Source organism: Panthera tigris, chromosome B1 (genome assembly GCF_018350195.1).
Source record: "Panthera tigris isolate Pti1 chromosome B1, P.tigris_Pti1_mat1.1, whole genome shotgun sequence".
NCBI lineage: Eukaryota > Metazoa > Chordata > Mammalia > Carnivora > Felidae > Panthera > Panthera tigris.
Window position 1 is genome coordinate 27,228,837 of NC_056663.1, and position 18,904 is coordinate 27,247,740.

An 18,904-nucleotide genomic window follows, 5' to 3' on the forward strand; every position below is an offset into this window, starting at 1 on the left:
GTAAGAGTCACTTTTCACAATAATTAGTTCAGGAAAAGTCAGTGTAGTTCACTCTCTCCAAATTCCCCATTATTTTTCCTTCCCATCACATCTTTTCAAACTTTAAAGAACCTCTAAGAAAGAACTGTTTATTAGAAATGAAAATATAGATATGGTTTACTTTAAAAAAAAATAAAAAATCAGACTACTTAACACATAGATGTGTATAAAAATACAAATCCTCAAAATGCGTGGATGCAGCAAAAGCAGTGGTTAGAGGGAACTGTATAGCATTGAATGCCTATGTTGGAAAAGAAGAAAGATCTAAAATCAATAGTATAAACCTCCACCTAAGGAAATTGGAAAAAGAAGAAATCAAATCCAAAGTAAGCAGAAGAAAATCAATAATAAGAATTACAGCAGAGATGAGTGAAATTGAAAACAGAAACTCAATAGAAAATATAAACAAAACTTAAGTTGGTTCTTTGAAAAGATTAGTAAAATCGATGAACTTCTAGCTGGACTAACCAAAGGAAAAAAGAGAGAGGATACAAATTACTGATATCAGAAGTGAAAGAGGGGCTATCACTACAGATCCCATGGACTCTAAAAGAATAAGAAAGAAATACTATGAACAGTTCTATGCCTCAAAATTTGATAACTGAGATGAAATGCAACAATTCTTTGAAAGACATAACTACCAACACTCACACAGGAGAAATAACTTCCTGAAAAAGCCTATAGCAGTGAAAGAAATTGAACCAACAATTAACAACTTTCCAAAACAGAAAAGATTAGGCCTAAACGGCTTCATTGGTAAATTTATTTTTTTATAAAAAAGATACTAAGTCTGTACAATCTCTTCCAGAAAACAGAAGCAGAGGGCACACTTCCTAACTCATTGAGGAAGTAGACCCCTAATACCAAAACCAGACAAAGACATTACAAGGAAGAAAACTATATACCAATGTCTTTATGAACATTGATGCAAAACTTCAGCAAAATATTAGCAAATAGCATCCAACAATGAAAAGATATATAAAAACAAATAAAAAAAATTCTCACCACGACCAAGTGGGATTTAACCCAGGTATGCATGGCTGGTTCAACATACAAGAATCAATTAATAAAATCTTTTACATCAGCAGGCTAAAGAAGAAAAATTATAAGATGATACCCAATAGATGCAGAAAAAGCATTAGACGAAATCCAATACCCACTCATGATAAAACGTCTCTGCAAACTAGGAACAGGGAAACTACCTTAACTTGAGGAAAAACAGCCATAACAAAACCCTACAGCTGACATCATGCTTCAAAGTGAGATACCAGATACTCTTCCCCTAAGATCACAAACAAGGAAAGGATGTCTCCTTTCACCACTCATGTTCACCATTATACTTCAAGTTCTAATTAACACAATAAGACAAGAAAGTGAAACAAAGGTATACAGATTGGGAAGGAGGAAACAAAACTGTTTTTGTTCATAGATAACATGATTGCTTATGTAGAAGATCTCAAAGCACAAATAAGCATCTTATGGTAAGTTTGCTATATATCCTTGTAAATATCCAAGGTTAACATACAAAAACCAATTGCTTTCCTATAGATCAACAATGAACATTTGGGATTTGAAATAAAAAATATGACACCATTTACAATAGCACCAAAAATTAGCTACACAGGTGTAAATATAATGAAATATGTACATAATCTATATGAGGAAAACTAAAACATTCTGATGAAAGAAGTAAAAAACAAATAGAAAGATATCCATATTCATGGATAGGAAGACTCAATTTTGTTAAGATGTCAGTTCTTCCTAATTTATCTACAGTTTCAACACAATTCCAGTCAAAATCCCAGCAAATTATTTTGTGGATATTGACAAACTAATTTTAAAGTTTATATGGGAAGTAAAAGACCCAGAATAGTCAGCACAATATTGAAGGAGAAAAACAAGGTTGGAGGACAGACAGTACCCAACTTCAAATCTTACTATGAAGCTCCAGTATCTAAGACAGCATGGCGTCGGTGGAAGAATAGACAAATAGATCAGCAGAATAGAACAGAGATCCCTGAAATAGACCCATACAAATATAATTAATCTTTGGCAAAGGGGCAAAGGTCATTCAATGGTGAAAGGATGGTCTTTTCAACAAATGGCAGTGCAACAAATGGACATCCTTAAGCAGAAAAAAGGAACCTAGACACAGAATTTACATCTTTCACAAAAAATATCTCAAAAGAGATCATAGACCTAAATATAAAATGCAAAACTACAAATCTTTAGAAGGTAGCATAGATAAAAAATCTAGGTTACCTTAGGTTTGGTGATGAGTTTTTAGACACCACACAAAAAAAGCATGATCCATGACACAAAAAATTGATGAGTTGGACTTTATTAAAATTAAAAATTTCTGCTCTGTAAAAAATACCATTAAGAGAATGAAAAGACAAATCACAGACTGGGAGAAATACTTGCAAGCACACATCTGATAAAAGACTTGTGTCTAAAATATATAAGAACTCTTAAAACCTGATAATAAGAAAACAACCCAATTTAAAAATGGGCAAAATATTTGAACAGATAGCTCACCAAAGATCTATGAATGGCAAATAAGCATACTCAACATCATATGTCATCAGAAAATTGCAAATTAAAACAATAATGAGATGTTCCTACATACCTTTTAAAGTAGCCAATAGCCAAGCACTAACAACATCAAATACAGTGAGGATATAGAACAACCGGAACTCTCATTCACTGCCAGTGGGAAAGCAAAATGGCACAGCTACTTTGGAAGACAGTTTGATAGTTTCTTACAAAGCTAAACATATCTTACCATAGGATCTAGCAATCCTTGGTATTTTCTCAAATGAATTGAAAATTTATGTCCACACAAAAACCTGCACATGAATGTTATAGCATAATTTTCCTCATTTCCAACACTTGGAAGCAATCAAGATGTCCTTCAATGAGTGAATGGATAAACAAACTGTGGTACATCCATGCAATGGAATATTATTCAGTGATAGAAAGAAATGAGCTATCAAACCACAACAAGACATGAAGGAATCTTGAATACATATTGCTAAGTGAAAGAAACCAGTCAGAAAAGGCTGCATGCTGTATGATTCTAACTATATGACATTCCTGAAAAGGCCAAAGTACAGAGACAGTAAAAAGATCAGTGTTTGACAGGTGTTTTGGGAGGAGAAAGGGAGGGGTGAAAAGGTGAAACACAGGAGATTTTTAGGGCAGTGAAACTATATGCTGTATGATACCGTAACGGTGGATACTTAACACTATGCATTTGTCAAAACTCATGGAACTGTACGACAATAAGAGTGAAGACTAATGTAAATGATGGACTTTAGTTAATAATAATAATATCAATATTGGTTTATCAACTGTAGCAAATTACTACACTAATGCAAAATATTAGTAACAGTGGAAACTGGGAGGGGGAAGCTATGTGGGAACCCTGTACTTTCTGCTCGATTTTTCTGGAAACCTGAAACTGCTCTAAAAAGGTAAAAGCTACTAATTAAAGAAATGTATAAAGTCGACTAACACAGAGACATGTATTATTTTTTCTCCTACAGCAGAGACTGGCACTTTTTCTGTACAAGATCAGATGGTAAATATTTTAGGTTTTGTTGGCCACGTAAGCCTCTATCATTTCCTCTCCTTCTCTTCCTCTTTGTTCTCCTCAACCCTTAAAAAATATAAAAACCATTGTTAGTTTGCAACCTGAATTGGGCCCAAGGACCTTGGTTTACTGGTCTCTGCCCTAGAACACTTTCCCTCTTTCTTTACCTCTATGCTCATCTACATTTGAAGTGGAAACTTGTGATATTTAAATCCCTCCATGTGATTCCCCCTAGTATTTGCCACGCTTTTAGACAGAGTAATTTTGAAAGCTTTGTAAGAAAAATCAAGAGTGAAGAATTAACTGGAAGTAAAAGAAAGATCACTTTTTGTTCTCTGGTTTTCAATTCCTCTTACCATGGGTTGGGATATTCATTGAGAGGAAATCTGCTATAGGTATTGGACTTACCCTGTGCTGAGAATATTTTATTCAAAATGTTTTAATTCAAATTATTTTAATAGAAGCACTATGAAAACATGATTAAAGAGTAATTTAGTAGAAAATGTGAAAATGTAATTCCATAATCCTAAAAAAGCTTGTTTTGCATATTAATTTTGAATTGTATACATTGGTTTATTTTCCACGGTGTACATATTTCTTAGTATTTTGTTACTTTTTATTAGTTTATGATACAAAATGTTTCAAATTTTTAAATATCTTTAAAAATTATTTTCTTTAATAATACATATGATTCTGTCATATTAACATATGATCATATATTAAACAGCTCTCCTCCCTTGGGAATTATTTATGCTGCCATGAATATTTTCATACCTATATCTTTTTGCTTAGCTGAATTAGTTTCTTATGATAAATTGCTAGAAGTAAAACATCCATATTAAATATGATGATTATATTTGTAGTTCATGCTATATATTTCCATTTCTCTTAAGGGACAATCTATGTATCTTTTTTACCAGAAAATTAAGGATTACGTTTAGGGAAATGATTGGAATGTAAATTTAAGTTTCATTTCTGAGAATCACTTCTGAGAATTCAATGAGCACTTGTGTACCAAAGATGAATTAACACTTGGTTTCTGCCCTCATAGTATTTACTGTTCAGTGGGAGAACAGAACCAGGGCAAGGATATGATATTTAAAGGGGTACCAAAAAACTCAGTAATCAAGATAAATAGTATTTTAATGCAATATAAAAAAATCAGTTTGGCAAACCATGGCCCATGGCTGGCTGCCTGTTTTTGTAAATAAAGTTTTATTGGAACAAGGGCCAAGGTTGGTGTAAGACAAGTGAGGCAAGGTTGTACAAGGGACAGGTTGCATCTTGTTTTTTAGACTTTCAATATTTTGTTTGTCATGGATTTTTTTTGCATTGAATTTTATTTTCATGACTATTGCATTAAACTATCATTTATCTTGGTAATTGAGTTTTTTGGTATCATCCTAAATTTTGTTCCCAAGATGAGTGCCTCACTCATTGCACCCTAGTCTTGTTCCTGTTGGGGAAATCCATGACGCAGTATAGTGAAAGACAGTGGGTATGATGAAATGTGTGTGCGTGGTTGTGTGTGTGTTTTCCAGTGGTGATGGTTTGTATTTCATCACCCACAAAGACTGTGGTGCTAGGCAGCATGTAACAGGAGACATCCACTTGTGAGCATGTTCTGTCGGCTAGAATCATTGAAGAAGGCTCCGGTTCATCCTCAGCATAGCTGGCTGCAGACGTGCTTACCTCTGTGCAGGATCAATTATGCAGACTGAAAATCTAGGCCAACCATTGCCACCTAGTAAGGGCCGTTTGTACTTTTTGATTGACTAGTTGGTATAATCTTTATTGTCCCTTAATGCATTTAACATATTATTATGTTCTTTTAAAAGAAATGTAATAGTGAGAACGATTCATTGAAAAAGCTAGGTCAAAAAAGCTCTCGCAAGGCTTATCCTTGTCAAAGATTACTACTTGCCAAAGCATTATCAGGAAATCCTTTCTTTTGCTTAAAAATTGTTTTAAGAAATAGTTTCTAAGTTTGCTAGAAAAATGAACGGTTTTTCTCAAAGTCCAAATAGAGCAGACTCTGGGTCCTTAAACATATTTTCCTTTCTAAAGCTCACTTACTTTATGGTAAAATCAATTTCAGGAAATGCTGAAAACTAAATCGTAAGTACAGCTACTGTTCCATTTTTTTGGACTTCTATTAGAATATAAGACCACAAATAACCTAGGATGTTATAGAAAGACGTAGACTTTAAGGCTAGTCAAGCCTTTGGAATGAAAAAGATACTTAATATTATATGGTAACCTTAGAAGCGTTCTTGCAATTCTACAATTCAATAATTGTATGAAATTTGGGCTGTGGGTAAACTTTGTCTGAGACACAGAACTTGGCAGAGAGGCAAAACATTCTGGTAGTCCTTCTACTGGACCGTTATGAAAGAAGAAACATCCTGTGTTTGAATAGATGCAGAAGAAAGTCATTTCAGAACTGTTGTAAGGTTTTGTTGTATTTATATTACACTAATGGTACTCCTCACTTGGGAAAAAACTTCCATCAGATTCCTGTGTGCTTTCTCCTGGCTCAGCAGTTTGACATGAATGGATAGGGTTGAATATGAAAGTCTGTGGAAGGAGAGTCAGTCTGCCTCTCCCCAGACAGGAAACAGAGAAGATTAAAGTTGCTCTGGTGTCTGTCCCGGGCTTCCCTTAGGCAATGAAAACAAATAGGGCACAGAATTAATATTCTTTCTGCAGCTTGTGGAAGGCCTTTAGGCAGAACATCAGTGATCGTTTTACTATCTATATTCAGGCTACGTTTTGACGCATGATATTTGGGGAAAGTGGCAAGCATTGTGTAATCTGGGATCATCTGTAAACAAATGTCAGTTTTCTAAACTAGATGAGAGCCAGTTGGGGGTTGCTCTGCAGTCAGGGCCAACCTGTTCAATCTCAGAGATGTGCAGAGAGGAAAAGGAGTGGCGACTGGTGGTGAATAGAGGGAAAGCATCTTGAAGGGGCCGGTTACTGTCAGGGGCCATAGCCTGCCCACCATCTACTCTGGTCACTTTCACATCAGTTCAATCACTACATCTGGAGCGCTTCCTGCATGCCAGGCTCTTTGCTAGTGTGAAGATACAAAAATAAATGACACACGATCGCTGATTAGTGCATAGTCTAATGGATGCAAGGTAAGAGGAAGAAGGTTTCTCCGAGATTAATCACACCAGAAGCCCCACCACCAAACTCAAGCTGCAAAGTCCTTCCCCACTTGCAATGGCACTTCTGACTCACAGGATTCAAGGAGTTTGTGGGTGACCAGTGAAGTCCCATTCCTTCTTACCGTGTGTGCTTTATAAATGCAGTGAGGAAAGCATGGGGTTTGCTTTACCCCCAAAGTCACAGTTAATAACTATGGGAACCAATTTCCTGGTTCCATCTGTGCTCATTAGGGAAGGAAGAAACCAAGACATGGGACTTGTTGCTGGGGTCCATGTTCACCCACCCTGGGCCCCCGGCCAGCAGTTGTTTCTTTTCATATGAGGGTGAAAAGTATCCTGGGCTGAATGTCTAGCCCTATTTACATTTTATGAGAAAGATAGATTAGCATAAAGGTATAATACTCCGCACGGGCACTGAGGAGGGCACCTGTTGGGATGAGCACTGGGTGTTGTATGGAAACCAACTTGACGACAAATTTCATATTAAAAATAAATAAATAAAACTCTGCACGGAGTTTCCTGATTAGTGCTATTAACAAGATCGAGTACCATGTTAACACAGTGCTTCACAGTGTGAACTAGAAAGCATGTGTCCAAGGTTTACTGGCTGAGACTTTAGGGCTAGTTAAGCCACGGTGATTTCCCTTTGCAGTTGTAGGGCAAAGACAATAAAAAAGAACAGCTCCCAGAAATCTCCCGTCTCAGCAGATGGAGAAAGACGTGTTAGGTCTCCCTTTGGCCGATCAGAGGTTGCTTTAGAATTCTGCTGTGTCTGGGTCTGTCATGGTAGATGGTGCCTATTTGACTTCAACTGAACTGGCTACTAAGAATGTGTGTATGTTTGTGTGTGTTTATTGGCATGTCCACACTTCAGATTCAATAGTCCTCCTGGTAGATGATGCTAGATGAGGTTCCTCATCTTATGAAAGGAGTCCTTCCATAGATTAAAGTTCCTTCTAGCTCTCAGATTCTGGGAGCCTATGATTCTATATTAAGTTTCATAGTATGCTCAGCTTTTTTTGTTTGTTTGTTTGTTTTCAGGTGTGGGGAAAGGACAGACAGGGAGTAGGTTTATACCATTTATCATCAGGAAGTTTATCAAGAAGAGAGACAAACACATATGAAACACCTGTAACAATGCAAGTTAGTCTATAACTAAGTTGGGAATTATTTAAGAGGCTTAAGAATTCCAAAAGGCAGGGTATCCATGGGATCTGGGAGTGACTAGTAGGGGACACTTTGCAGAAGACATGGTCATATAGGACCTTACCTGGGCAGAACTTGATGAATGAAGATATGAGCATTCCCAATAACTAAATATATAGCACCTGAAAACAGAGTTAGATGGACAATATTTATAGATATTCATTTAGTTGTGTGGCTGCTGTCCTTTACCTGTTTATTTATCCAAGGAGATGCAAATGGCATATCAGTTGTAGAATCTTCTTTTGGGCTCACTTTGGTTCATGGCATGAATGAAATAGCGTGTGATATGGTGGCTCCAAGAACAATACAGACCGTGTCCTGAAATATAAGGAGTGCTTCAGACCTGGTTGGTTAGCTTTATGAGTTGAAATAGTATAAAACTTCTTAAATTTGCTAAGGAAAATTCCAAGACTTTGGTCTGAGATGTTCCCTGTTGAGAATGTCTTTTGTCTCCACCACCTGCCCCAGTGCATAATTTTTCTGCAAGACCTCTAGGCTCTCAAACCCAAGCCTGCATGGGAGAGCCAATTAGGGCAAAGCTTTCATGTACTGTTTGTTTTGACCCCATGGCCCTTCCTGAAGAGATCCATGTATTTTCTTTTTTTCTTTTTTTCTTTTTATAAGCTTATTTATTTATTTTGAGAGACAGAGAGCAGGGAAGGGGGAGAGAGAGTGGGAGAGACAGAATCCCAAGAAGGCTCCACACTATCTGCACAGAGCCCGATGTGGGGTTTAATCTCACAAACTCTGAGATCATGACTTGAGCCACAATGAAGAGTTGGATGCTTAACCAACTGAGCCATCCAGGTGCCCCTTTGTATTTTATTTTTTTAAGAATAATTTTATTTTTAAGTAATCTCTACACCCAATGTGGGGCTCGAGCTAACAACTCTGAGATCAAGAGTTGCACGGGAGGCAGTGGCACCTGGGTGGCTCGGTCGCTTGGGCACCCGACTTCGGCTCAGGTCATGATCTCACCACTTTTGGGTTCGAGCCCTGCATTGGGCTCTGTGCTGACAGCTCGGAGCCTGGAGCCAGCTTCGGATTCTGTGTCTGCCTCTCTCTCTGTCCCTCCCTAGCTCACGCTCTGTCTCTGTCTCTCTCTCTCAAAAACATTAAAAAAAAAAAAAAAAAGGAGTTGCATACTCTTCTAACTGAGACAGCCAGGCGCCTTGAGAGATCCAGGTATTTTCCAGACACAACTTTGACCTCCAATAAATTGTAAAAATTATTAAAGCAATGACCACAGACCAAGAATTAGTGCCACCATTTTCTAAATATGTAAGGAATAATATTGTTAGTAACAATAGCAAACACTTATATAGTACTATGTTCAAAGTATTACTCTAAGATTTTTATATCTTTTAACTTGTTGACTCTTCATGAGGACCCTATGGGGCATATACTATTATTTTTATGTTTCCCATTTTGTAGATAAAAACGTCAAGGCATGGAGAAGTGAAGAAGCGTGCACCTGACCCAGTTTGCAGAGCTGGAATTCGAATCCAAGCAGTCTAACTCCAGAGTCTGTGTTCTGAGTCTCTCTAGTAAAAGGCTGCTGTTTAACATAGAACATTCTTCACTTCTATTCAAACCAATGAAGTTTTTTTCCCCATCTTTCATAATATTGTCTGTAGTCAGAGAAAAGGGTACTGACCCTGTCACTGGAGTGAGGGCTGGCAGCTGCTTTTCTCTCTGTGCTGGCTGCTTTGTTTCTTGCACAGTCCCTCCCATGTCCTAGCTGACACTGAGGGCGTTATGCAGGACCCCCAAGGGGTACCAGGAAGGTGCTGTGGTCCTAGAATCTGCTGTCTACCCGCAACCAGGCCAGATCTTTCCCAACCCTAAGCATCAGAGGTGAAGACATGCCCACAGGACCTGTTTTTAATTTTAGCAAATGCCACCTATAATTTAACCGTCACTGTTGACATTATGGCACTTTTTCACCCAGTCTTTTGTCTGTACATTTCCCCCCACTCTTCCCTTACTATTGAAATTTTAATATGTAAGCAGGTTGATATACTGCTCTTTTGTTTAATACATCACCAGCATTTTCTCCTTGTATTATAAATTATTCACAAATATAATTAAGTTTTTTTGACAAATGAAGGAATTGCATGCCCACGACAAATATTTCAAACTGTACTGAAATATATTTTGATGCAATACTAGCATATGTGTGAATGAATCATTTTCGTTGACATAAATAGATCATATGATATACACTATTCTATCCGTTGCTTCCCCCTTTCTCTCTCCCTTCCCCCCAAACACAGAGAAATACGCGAATTTGGAACTAACATTTTCCTTTTCCTTTTCATCTAATTTCCTCTCCTGACGGTTTTTGGTACAAAAGTTAAGACAAGTTTATTGTAACAATGGCAATGGTACAAAGATTTATAAAATGAAAGCGAGCCCTCTCTTTTGGCCTCCTCGCCAAGCCCATCCTCTTGAGCTACCAGCACTAACACCTGCTATCTACTTTCCACGATTTTCCCTTGCTCATTCAAACAGATGCAAATGCATATTTACATAGAGATAGATTCTTTTCTGGTTTGTTTTTACTTAAATATAATTAAAGTAAATGCATTAGTCTGCAACTTGTTTTTTGGTTTTCTTCCCGTATCAGGAACATTCCTAACGATTTGAGAGATGTGGCTCCGTTATATTTTTAATTATTTTCTAATTGCCCCACCCCCACCCCACGTGTGTGTGTGTGTGTGCGCGCGCGTGCGCACGCGTGCGGACGTGGTCTCACAATTCTTCTGTGCAATTCAGCTTTGCAGGCACCTCTGCACCCTTGCTAACCAGCCTGTTGAAGTTCCAGGAAGTTCCTGGATCCCAATCCTATCAGTCTGGTAAAAAAGGGCATTGCCTTACTGAATATACTTGAGAGACCCAGTCCAACTGGATCCCTGTTCCTTGAGGGGAAAAGGAACGAGGGTCCTGTGGCCCACCAGCTGCTGCACACAGAAAGCCTTTGAGCATTTGTTAGGTGAGTCACTGGGTCTATCTCCCCTGTCCTCAAACTCACAGCCTTTGAGGGCGAATGTTATGGTTGTAAGACAGCCAATGAATAAAACTCCTTTCTTCCGGTGAGTTCTGTATCAATCAAAAGATCAAAACAGAAGTCTGATGAAAATATCCTCTGATTAGCCAGACTGAGTCAGCCTAGAACTAGGGCCACAGAGATACTGAATCCGTTTGCCCATCTATCCCCAGACGCGTGCGGGCACATAGTCAGAGCTGGACCGGGTCAGGCGCCTCCTGTAAGGTGTGCACCCACACACTTGACAAGGCAGCCTGGGAGGGTGGCGCTCCAGGCACACCTCTTCTGGGACAGGACCCAGGGGGGGCCCTTCCTTCTTGCCAGTCCGACCACTCAGAGGAGCCAGGCTTCTTCTTCTGGTGAGGAGACAGAGAGGTGGGAAATTGGGTAGACATACTGACAGGGAGGGAGTTCTGACTCTAACGGCTGAAGTAGGAAGGCTGGGATGGAGAGGGATGCTCCCACAGATCACATGCTGAAGAGTGAGTCATGCCACGAGAGGTAGATTTATACCTCAATCTGTTGTTCAACAAACACAGTGTCATCATTTTGTCCAGCCCCGTGCAGGTACCACGTATTTACACTGGGATGACGTACATTGCGGGAACACCTCTCACAGCCTTGGTGGCCGGCCAAACGTCCACAAGCAGGTCCCCTCCCACCCTGTACCGAGGTTGCATTAGAAAGACCCAGAAGTTCTGGATGACTGATGAACACCCACATCTCACAGAAGGATGGGGACAGGGTGATGCACACCCAGAGACAGCATCCGCCCACAGCTCCATTTGCTCATCTGTCAAATGAGGAGGTCGATTGCAACCATCTCCCTGGGGACCCTATTGTGCCAGCCTTCTGTGGTTCTGAAACGGCACCTCCCCCGTAACTGCTGAAGACCACCTTGTCCATAAATAAACTGGTGGAACTGTGAACTTGCTGAATTTCTAATGGCCAAGAGCACCAGAGAGCTCTTTTAGTCAAAATGGATGCCCAGGATTTTACTTCTTTAAAAAAATTTTTTTTTGATGTTTTTATTTTTGAGGGGAGGGGGAGGGGCAGAGAGAGAGAGGAGACACGGAATCTGAAGCAGGCTCCAGGCTCGGAGCTGTCAGCACAGAGCCTGACTCGGGGCTCAAACTCATAAACCACGAGATATGACCTGAGCCGAAGTGGAATGCTTAACCAACTGAATCCCCCAGGCACCCCAGGATTTTACTTCCAAGCCTCATAGGCAAGACAGGGATCTCTCAAGACCTGGAGCAATAACACACTCCACATCCACAAACACCACCTCTCTGGGAGGATAGGCTGGTACAACCTTTGAAAATATTCATTAAAATACAAAACACACATACACCCCCTGATCTGGCGATTTTACTTCAGGAAATTTACCTTTAGAAATAAACCATGCAACTGTGCACGGATATCTGCACAAGGATAGTTTTGTAGCATTCTTTGCAAAAGCAAAAAACTCAAAATAACTTAAATGTCTATGAATAAAAGATGGATTAAATAAAGATGGTTCATATATAGAACGGACTAACCATGCAGCTATTAAAAACTATAATAAGGGAAATCTGTAAGTGCTGGCAGGAAAGGTGTTCAAGACAGAGTATCGATTGAAATAGCAAAATGCCTATACTATGGGTAGTATGATTACATTTCTTGGTGTGTGTGTGTATGTGTGTGTGTGTGTGTGTGTGTGTGTCCGTGGGGGCGGGGAGGGGTTCTTCAATATACTTGGAAAATAAAACACGTACCCCAGCCTCTTCACAGAGTCTATTTTTGGGAGTCTGGATCGTCTGCATGGGAGTAAGTTCTGTTGGAAAATAAAGAACTTTTTATATTTTACTTTTATGCATTTCTATAATCTAAGTTTTTTTTTTTTTTTAACAATAAGTACTAATGATTTTTATGGCCCACACAAAGAAAGCCCCCTCAATCCTCAGAGCCTTCCTGCAGAGAAGAGTTAGCATTCTTGTCCCAGAATGTAGGACAGGGCTCTACTGAGTCAGTGGAAAGGAAGCATGCTAAATGTAGAGCACTAAGGTGATATCGTTGTCCAAAGTCTTTAGGGCAATTTTTGGCGATCTTTGGAGGTCCACACCAGGGTGCATTGAACTTGGGTAAACTAGAGGCCAAGGTGGAGGCCCAATAATATGAGTCCACATATACACAGAAAATGCTGCTCATTTGAATAAGAAGAAATAAAAGCGTGCACACCATACATCACATGATTTAGAATTCCTCTTGGTAGGATGATTTCTGTACCTCCCTGTCCTGTAGCAAACTGCATTTCCCATGGTGGGTTCACATGCCTGCTTGGTTCTTATGATTTACTTCTTTTATGTCTGTATCTATGCCAAATCATGCACAGTGGTTCACAGAGAAATGAAGAGACCCCTCTTCTGTGAATTGTTCAGAGCTGTCTACAAACTCTTTGTGTTGTTAAACTTCACGTTGTCCAACCTTATGACTCTCAAGAAAGGTAAGAGCACATGCCTACGCAGGCCCAAATGTGGCTGGATCTTTCCACTTTCTTGACTGCAGGACCCGAGGCCCCTTTCCATGTCAATCTCCTCCCTTCGGTAGAGTGTCTGAGTTCACTGGAGGTCTTCAATCTAAATGATCCTCTTGGCAGATTTTCATCTCACCACGCTGTGTTGGTCTCTTGGCAGATCGCCCCTTGGGACCCTCTGGGGCTACCGTGGCTGCAGACCTGCCCACTGATCTGTAGGCACTGTTTCCTGCAGACCCCCTCAGGGCCACCCCAGGGGGGCCGCCCACCCCACGGTTCTCCCCGGGTCTGCCAATCCAGCTGACGGGCACACCCACCACAAGAACTCCCTTACCCCAGACTTCTGCTCAGTGCCCCGCCTGCTGCTACATTCCAGACTGCTGATATTTACTGTTCTTCTGCAAAATACATAGGGACAGGGCTTCTCTGCCTCTGTCTTCCACAAAAGCTGTTGGAGTGGTGGAATGGGCAAAGGATCCCAGGAAACAGTCCCCGTGTTGTTCCAGGGACCACTTCCCTCCACCTCTTACTCGGCTGTTGAGTCAACACTGGCCGCCACCTTCCCTGAGGCTAGAGGCTTCCTTGAGTTCTCCTTGTGCAGTTTGGTTTCTGTTCATCTCTTGCCAACTTGCTGAACATGTCTGTGGTTATCTGACCCCTATCCGTGGACATGCAGGTTTTCCCCTAGGGTTCTTCTAGCTGATGAAACCAGCGAGCAGGGTACTAGAAGATGCAACAGACCATCAGCTCTACATGCATACTGCGTCTGAACCTCTGCTCTGGAAATCGGAGGTCCACCACTACCCTAGCGAGGCACGGAAAGACCCTACAGGTTAGACAAGCAAGGGGAAAGAGCCATAATGAAGGAGAAGGAATAGGGCTGAAGGCTAAGAGAAGATGGCAGGTAAACTGCCAAGAGAATGATGGAAGAATTTCAGGGCAAGGAGAGCACCTGGGTGGCTTAGTCGGTTAAGCATCTGACTTCGGCTCAGGTCATGATCGCACAGTTCATGAGTTTGAGTCCCACGTCAGGGGAGGTTGTGTCCTGTTTTGGGTGAGCCCTGCTTCTCTCTCTCTCTTTCTCTCTCCCCCTCCCTCTCCCTCTCTCTCTCTCTTTCTCTCTCTCTCCCCCCTTCATGGGATTCTCTCTCTCTCTCTCTCTGTCCTTGCTCATTTGCACCCCCCCTCAAAAAACAAACAAACAAACAAACAAACAAACAAAAAAGAATTTCAGGGCAAGTTGATCAAAGGATTGTTCTTCAGTTTTCAGCCATGGGCCAAATGAATATCTCTGAGGGATTCCACAGACAGGTCTTGCAGAGCAGATCTTTGATGATTTGGAAAAACACTAGAGCTCTGGAAATCCTCACATATACAATACCATTCTAGCATACGCTGTCATGTCAGAAGCTGGTGTCAGAAGAAAAAGAATCATGGCCAGTGAAGTAGGAAAGTTGGATACTGAGCTAGGCCCATGCTTTAGCCAAGGGGCTGACTTCTTCACAGTCCCCTCAAAGCATGTGATTCAAACTGGTGTCTCCCCAAAGTTACAGATGAGTATGTCATGGATTGTGGGATCGTGTGTCCATGGCTGAAGCTGAGAACATTAAGCACCAAAGTGCTAAGGGCCGAGGGTCCTGTGCAGGAAGCCATGGCTTAAAGCTTCCCCAACTTGTTTCCCATCGAACTTCATTCACCTGAGCGACTTCCCTACAAAAGCTAGCTCTTCAGTCTACACCCAGTATGGCTGCTTGTCACTCTGGGAACCCTCTAGAGGGGCCCATTTCCTGAAAACTGTTCTCAGCCTCCCCCTGGCTTCAGCCAGGCCTTGAGGAACCAGGGACCAGTTCTGCATTCTTGCAGTTATGGAGAGCCTCTTCCTTGTTCCTTCTTCCTGATGTTCTGTTTTGTTTTGTTTTGTTTTGTTAATAGAGGACAGGGGAAGGGAGATTAGGGAAGAAAGTCTGGCAAATGAGATTCAAGTTATTTGGTGGTAGCACTCGGTGGAAAATTCTGGCTATAAGCCCAGTTACTTAAAATGATGTTTCTAGATATTCAAAAATATAATTCTAAAGACGCTTCTATTTTACAGATGGTCAGCCCCGCAACCTTCACGCGCAAGAGATAGAAATGAAGAACCAGGCCAGTGGTGAGTCACTGAGGTGAGTGCAGGGAAGGATCTGAGGGCATCTAGGAGGTGGTGGGGGTAACGCTGAGTCCTGGCTCACCCAGTGTCAGAAGCTGTGGGTTTCCTTTTAGCTCTGTCTCTAACTAGCTACGTGATCTTGGGCACATTACTTTATTTCTTTCCGCACCTCGGTATTCTCGGTAAAAAGATAGGGAGTTAGATCAGATATTCTAGAAGATTCCTTTTAGTTCAATATACTCATATGGATTATTCATATAGATATGAATCTATAGTTTTGATTGCTCCTCTACTCAGAAGTTCCTTATAGGATGATGGTTTAAGACAAAGTCACTGATCTATAGAGATGACTAAATGGTGTCAGATTTAATGACGGATGATTGATTCAAATTTAATCAACGATTTGTCTTTTGTTACAAGACAATGCACACTAAAGTTGTGGTGTTATTTTTAAAGAATATTTTTAAAATATTATTTATTTATTTACTTATTTATAGAGCACAAGCAGAGAGGGGAGGGGCAGAGAGACAGAGAGATTGAGAGAATCCCAAGCAGGCTCCACACTCAGTGCAAAGCCCTGTGGGGGGCTCGATCCCACAACCCTGGGAACATGACCTGAGCCGAATTCAAGAGTCGGATGCTCAACTGACTGAGCCACCCAGGCTCCCCTAAAAAATCTTTTAATTCACTTTTCAAAGTGCTTCCACTTGTATAATTTTTAAAAATCCTCTAGTTACAAAGAAGGCATTAAAAGAGGCTGAACTAAGCCCACAAATTTTCATCATATCCTTCCCTGTCTTTGCAACAGAGAGTTCCAAGAAGTGTTCTTTTAGGGCTCGTAAATTCTTTCCAGGTAGCAGGTGGCCACCCCAGAGTGCGCCTGGTCATCTTGATCCTATTGTCCTGCTTCGCAAGAGGAGAGGTGGCCCCAGTGACCTCCTCCTCCAGGCCGGCCCCACTGCTTCTGGTTTCCAGACAAAAGTATTGACCCTTAGCAGTACCTAGAAGCCTCAACAATGTACTGGACTTTAGCCTCTTCCTGAGAGGAGTTATTTTTCATGGAACGTGTTTCTAGACTAGGTGGAATTCTTAGCAATGGTTTCATCACACACTGAATTCACTTCTCTGTCAATGGCTTTTTGGCCAGCGGTCTCTGTATAATTGCTTATGAGAGTTTGCTAATAGGCTACACAGGCCCACTTGTTGTGTTGGGTTGTTTGCCCGGGATGTGGCATCTGTGGCTGACTTCAGGCCCCATGTCTAGCATGCAAGGCAGACCAAGCCATTTCATCTGGTGCTCTAAAGGTTAGGAACCATTTCACACACTGTTGAGACAGTCACTTGCTTTGTTGTGACGACAACTTTTTTTATTCCACTGAGTCTGGGTATGTGGAGAAATTGGAGAATGACCAAGAGCTATTTGCTTTTATTTTTCTTCCAAAAGAGTTTCATGGACTAAATTCATTAATTTATAAAAACTTCATAGAACAAAACTTGGTAAAAGAAGCCCTCACATTTATCATCATCATCATCATTACTTTCGTAGACTACCCAATACTAGTGAGGGGCAAATTGCATAGCAACTGAATTTAAAGGGAGAATCTATGTATCTTGTAGTCTAGATTCCTGCTCTACAAATGGGTGCACTGAGTTTCAGAGAGGAGACAAGATTTGCCTGAGGTCAGAGTTGACCGAAGCATAAAATGGGATTAGAACCCAGGTTAAAAATAGCAATTTAGAAATTTTATATCTTTTTTTTTTAATTTTTTTTTTAATGTTTATTTATTTTTGAGACAGAGAGAGACAGAGCATGAATGGGGGAGGGGCAGAGAGAGGGGGAGACACAGAATCGGAAGCAGGCTCCAGGCTCTGAGCCATCAGCCCAGAGCCCGACGCGGGGCTCGAACTCACGAACCGTGAGATCGTGACCTGAGCTGAAGTCGGACGCTCAACCGACTGAGCCACCCAGGCGCCCCAAGAAATTTTATATCTTTGAAGCCAGCCAGTACATCCCAGAAGTTTTTGAGACAGATAAAGTGACAGGATAATCCTGGAACCCTCAGACAAATTTTGGAGAGTTTTTTTCTTTTTATTATTATTTCTTATTCCACTGGCCCTTAAGGTCCTCTCTACAGGCCCCCAAGGAGCCCTCACTTATTGTGGCCCTCGTTCCATCAGAGGCAGCTGGTCATGCATCGCTGGGAATGGTTGTTGCCATTGGGAGTGATGGAGGTCAGCTTTGTTTATTGGAAGCTGGATCCCTCAGCTGGTTGAAGGAAAATCAGGAAAGCTTTTTCTAATTTTTCATGAATTCTTCCCTTTTAGGTGACATTATTTTGTGGAAGGCATACATATTTGGTTTCTTAGGGCTGCTGGAACATAGTACCACAAACTAGGCAGCTTAACCAACAGAAACGCATCGCTTCATGTTATGGAAGCTAGAAGTCCAAGATCGAGGTGTTGGAAGAACTGGTTCCCTCTAAGGCCCAGGTGAGAAAATATTTCTACACCTCTTGCCTACTTTCTAATGGTTTCCTGGCGATTTTCAGGGCTCCTTGGTTTATAGGAGCATCACCCTGATCTCTGCCTTCATGTTTGCCAGGCGTCCTCCCCGTGTGTGTGTCTCTCTCCACATTTCCCCTTTTTATAAGGACATTGGTCATATCAGATTAAGGTCCACTCTAATGACTTCATTTTAACTTGGTTACCTCTGTAATGACTCTGTTCCCGAATCAGGTCACATTCTGAGGTACTGGACATTAGGACTCTGACATCTGAATTTGGGGAATGGGCACACAACACACTGAATGCTTCAGGCAAGTATGGATCGTCTGTCTCACGTACCACTGAGTGCTCCAGGGTCCGGCACAAAGCACGGTGCCTATCGGACCCTCAGAAATGTGTTGAACTAATGAACACACTTAGCTAGTCTCATCTAATTATACTAGGGATTTTCAGATTGGCTTTTCATAAGGTGTTAATTTTCCCTCCAAGATGTTGATTATCCTTGGTGATGTGGGGATTGGAAGCTGCATAGGCAGTAATCCCCAATCCTCGGTGGAGCCAATTTAACGTCAGAGTCTTCTCACATGAGCATTTCCAACTGCACTGCTACCAAGTAGAAAACCAACTGACATTGACTTTTGTCTGTCCTGTCCGGAGCCTGGGGGAAGGTGTACTG

The 18,904-nt window shown here is 41.1% G+C and overlaps 1 long non-coding RNA gene across 5 annotated transcripts in view; it reads right to left on the bottom strand.

The window, feature by feature from the left end:
- The window catches only part of LOC122237863, a 66,847-nt gene that overhangs the window by 31,170 nt on the left and 16,773 nt on the right, over window positions 1-18,904 (bottom strand). For 4 of the 5 annotated variants that reach the window (XR_006216560.1, XR_006216559.1, XR_006216562.1 and 1 more), the window contains exon 3: window positions 8,203-8,331. This is a non-coding gene — a long non-coding RNA (uncharacterized LOC122237863). Of the gene's footprint in view, window positions 1-6,126; window positions 6,295-8,202; window positions 8,332-18,904 lie in introns of those variants that run through there. The other variant, XR_006216561.1, reaches the window with a different exon arrangement.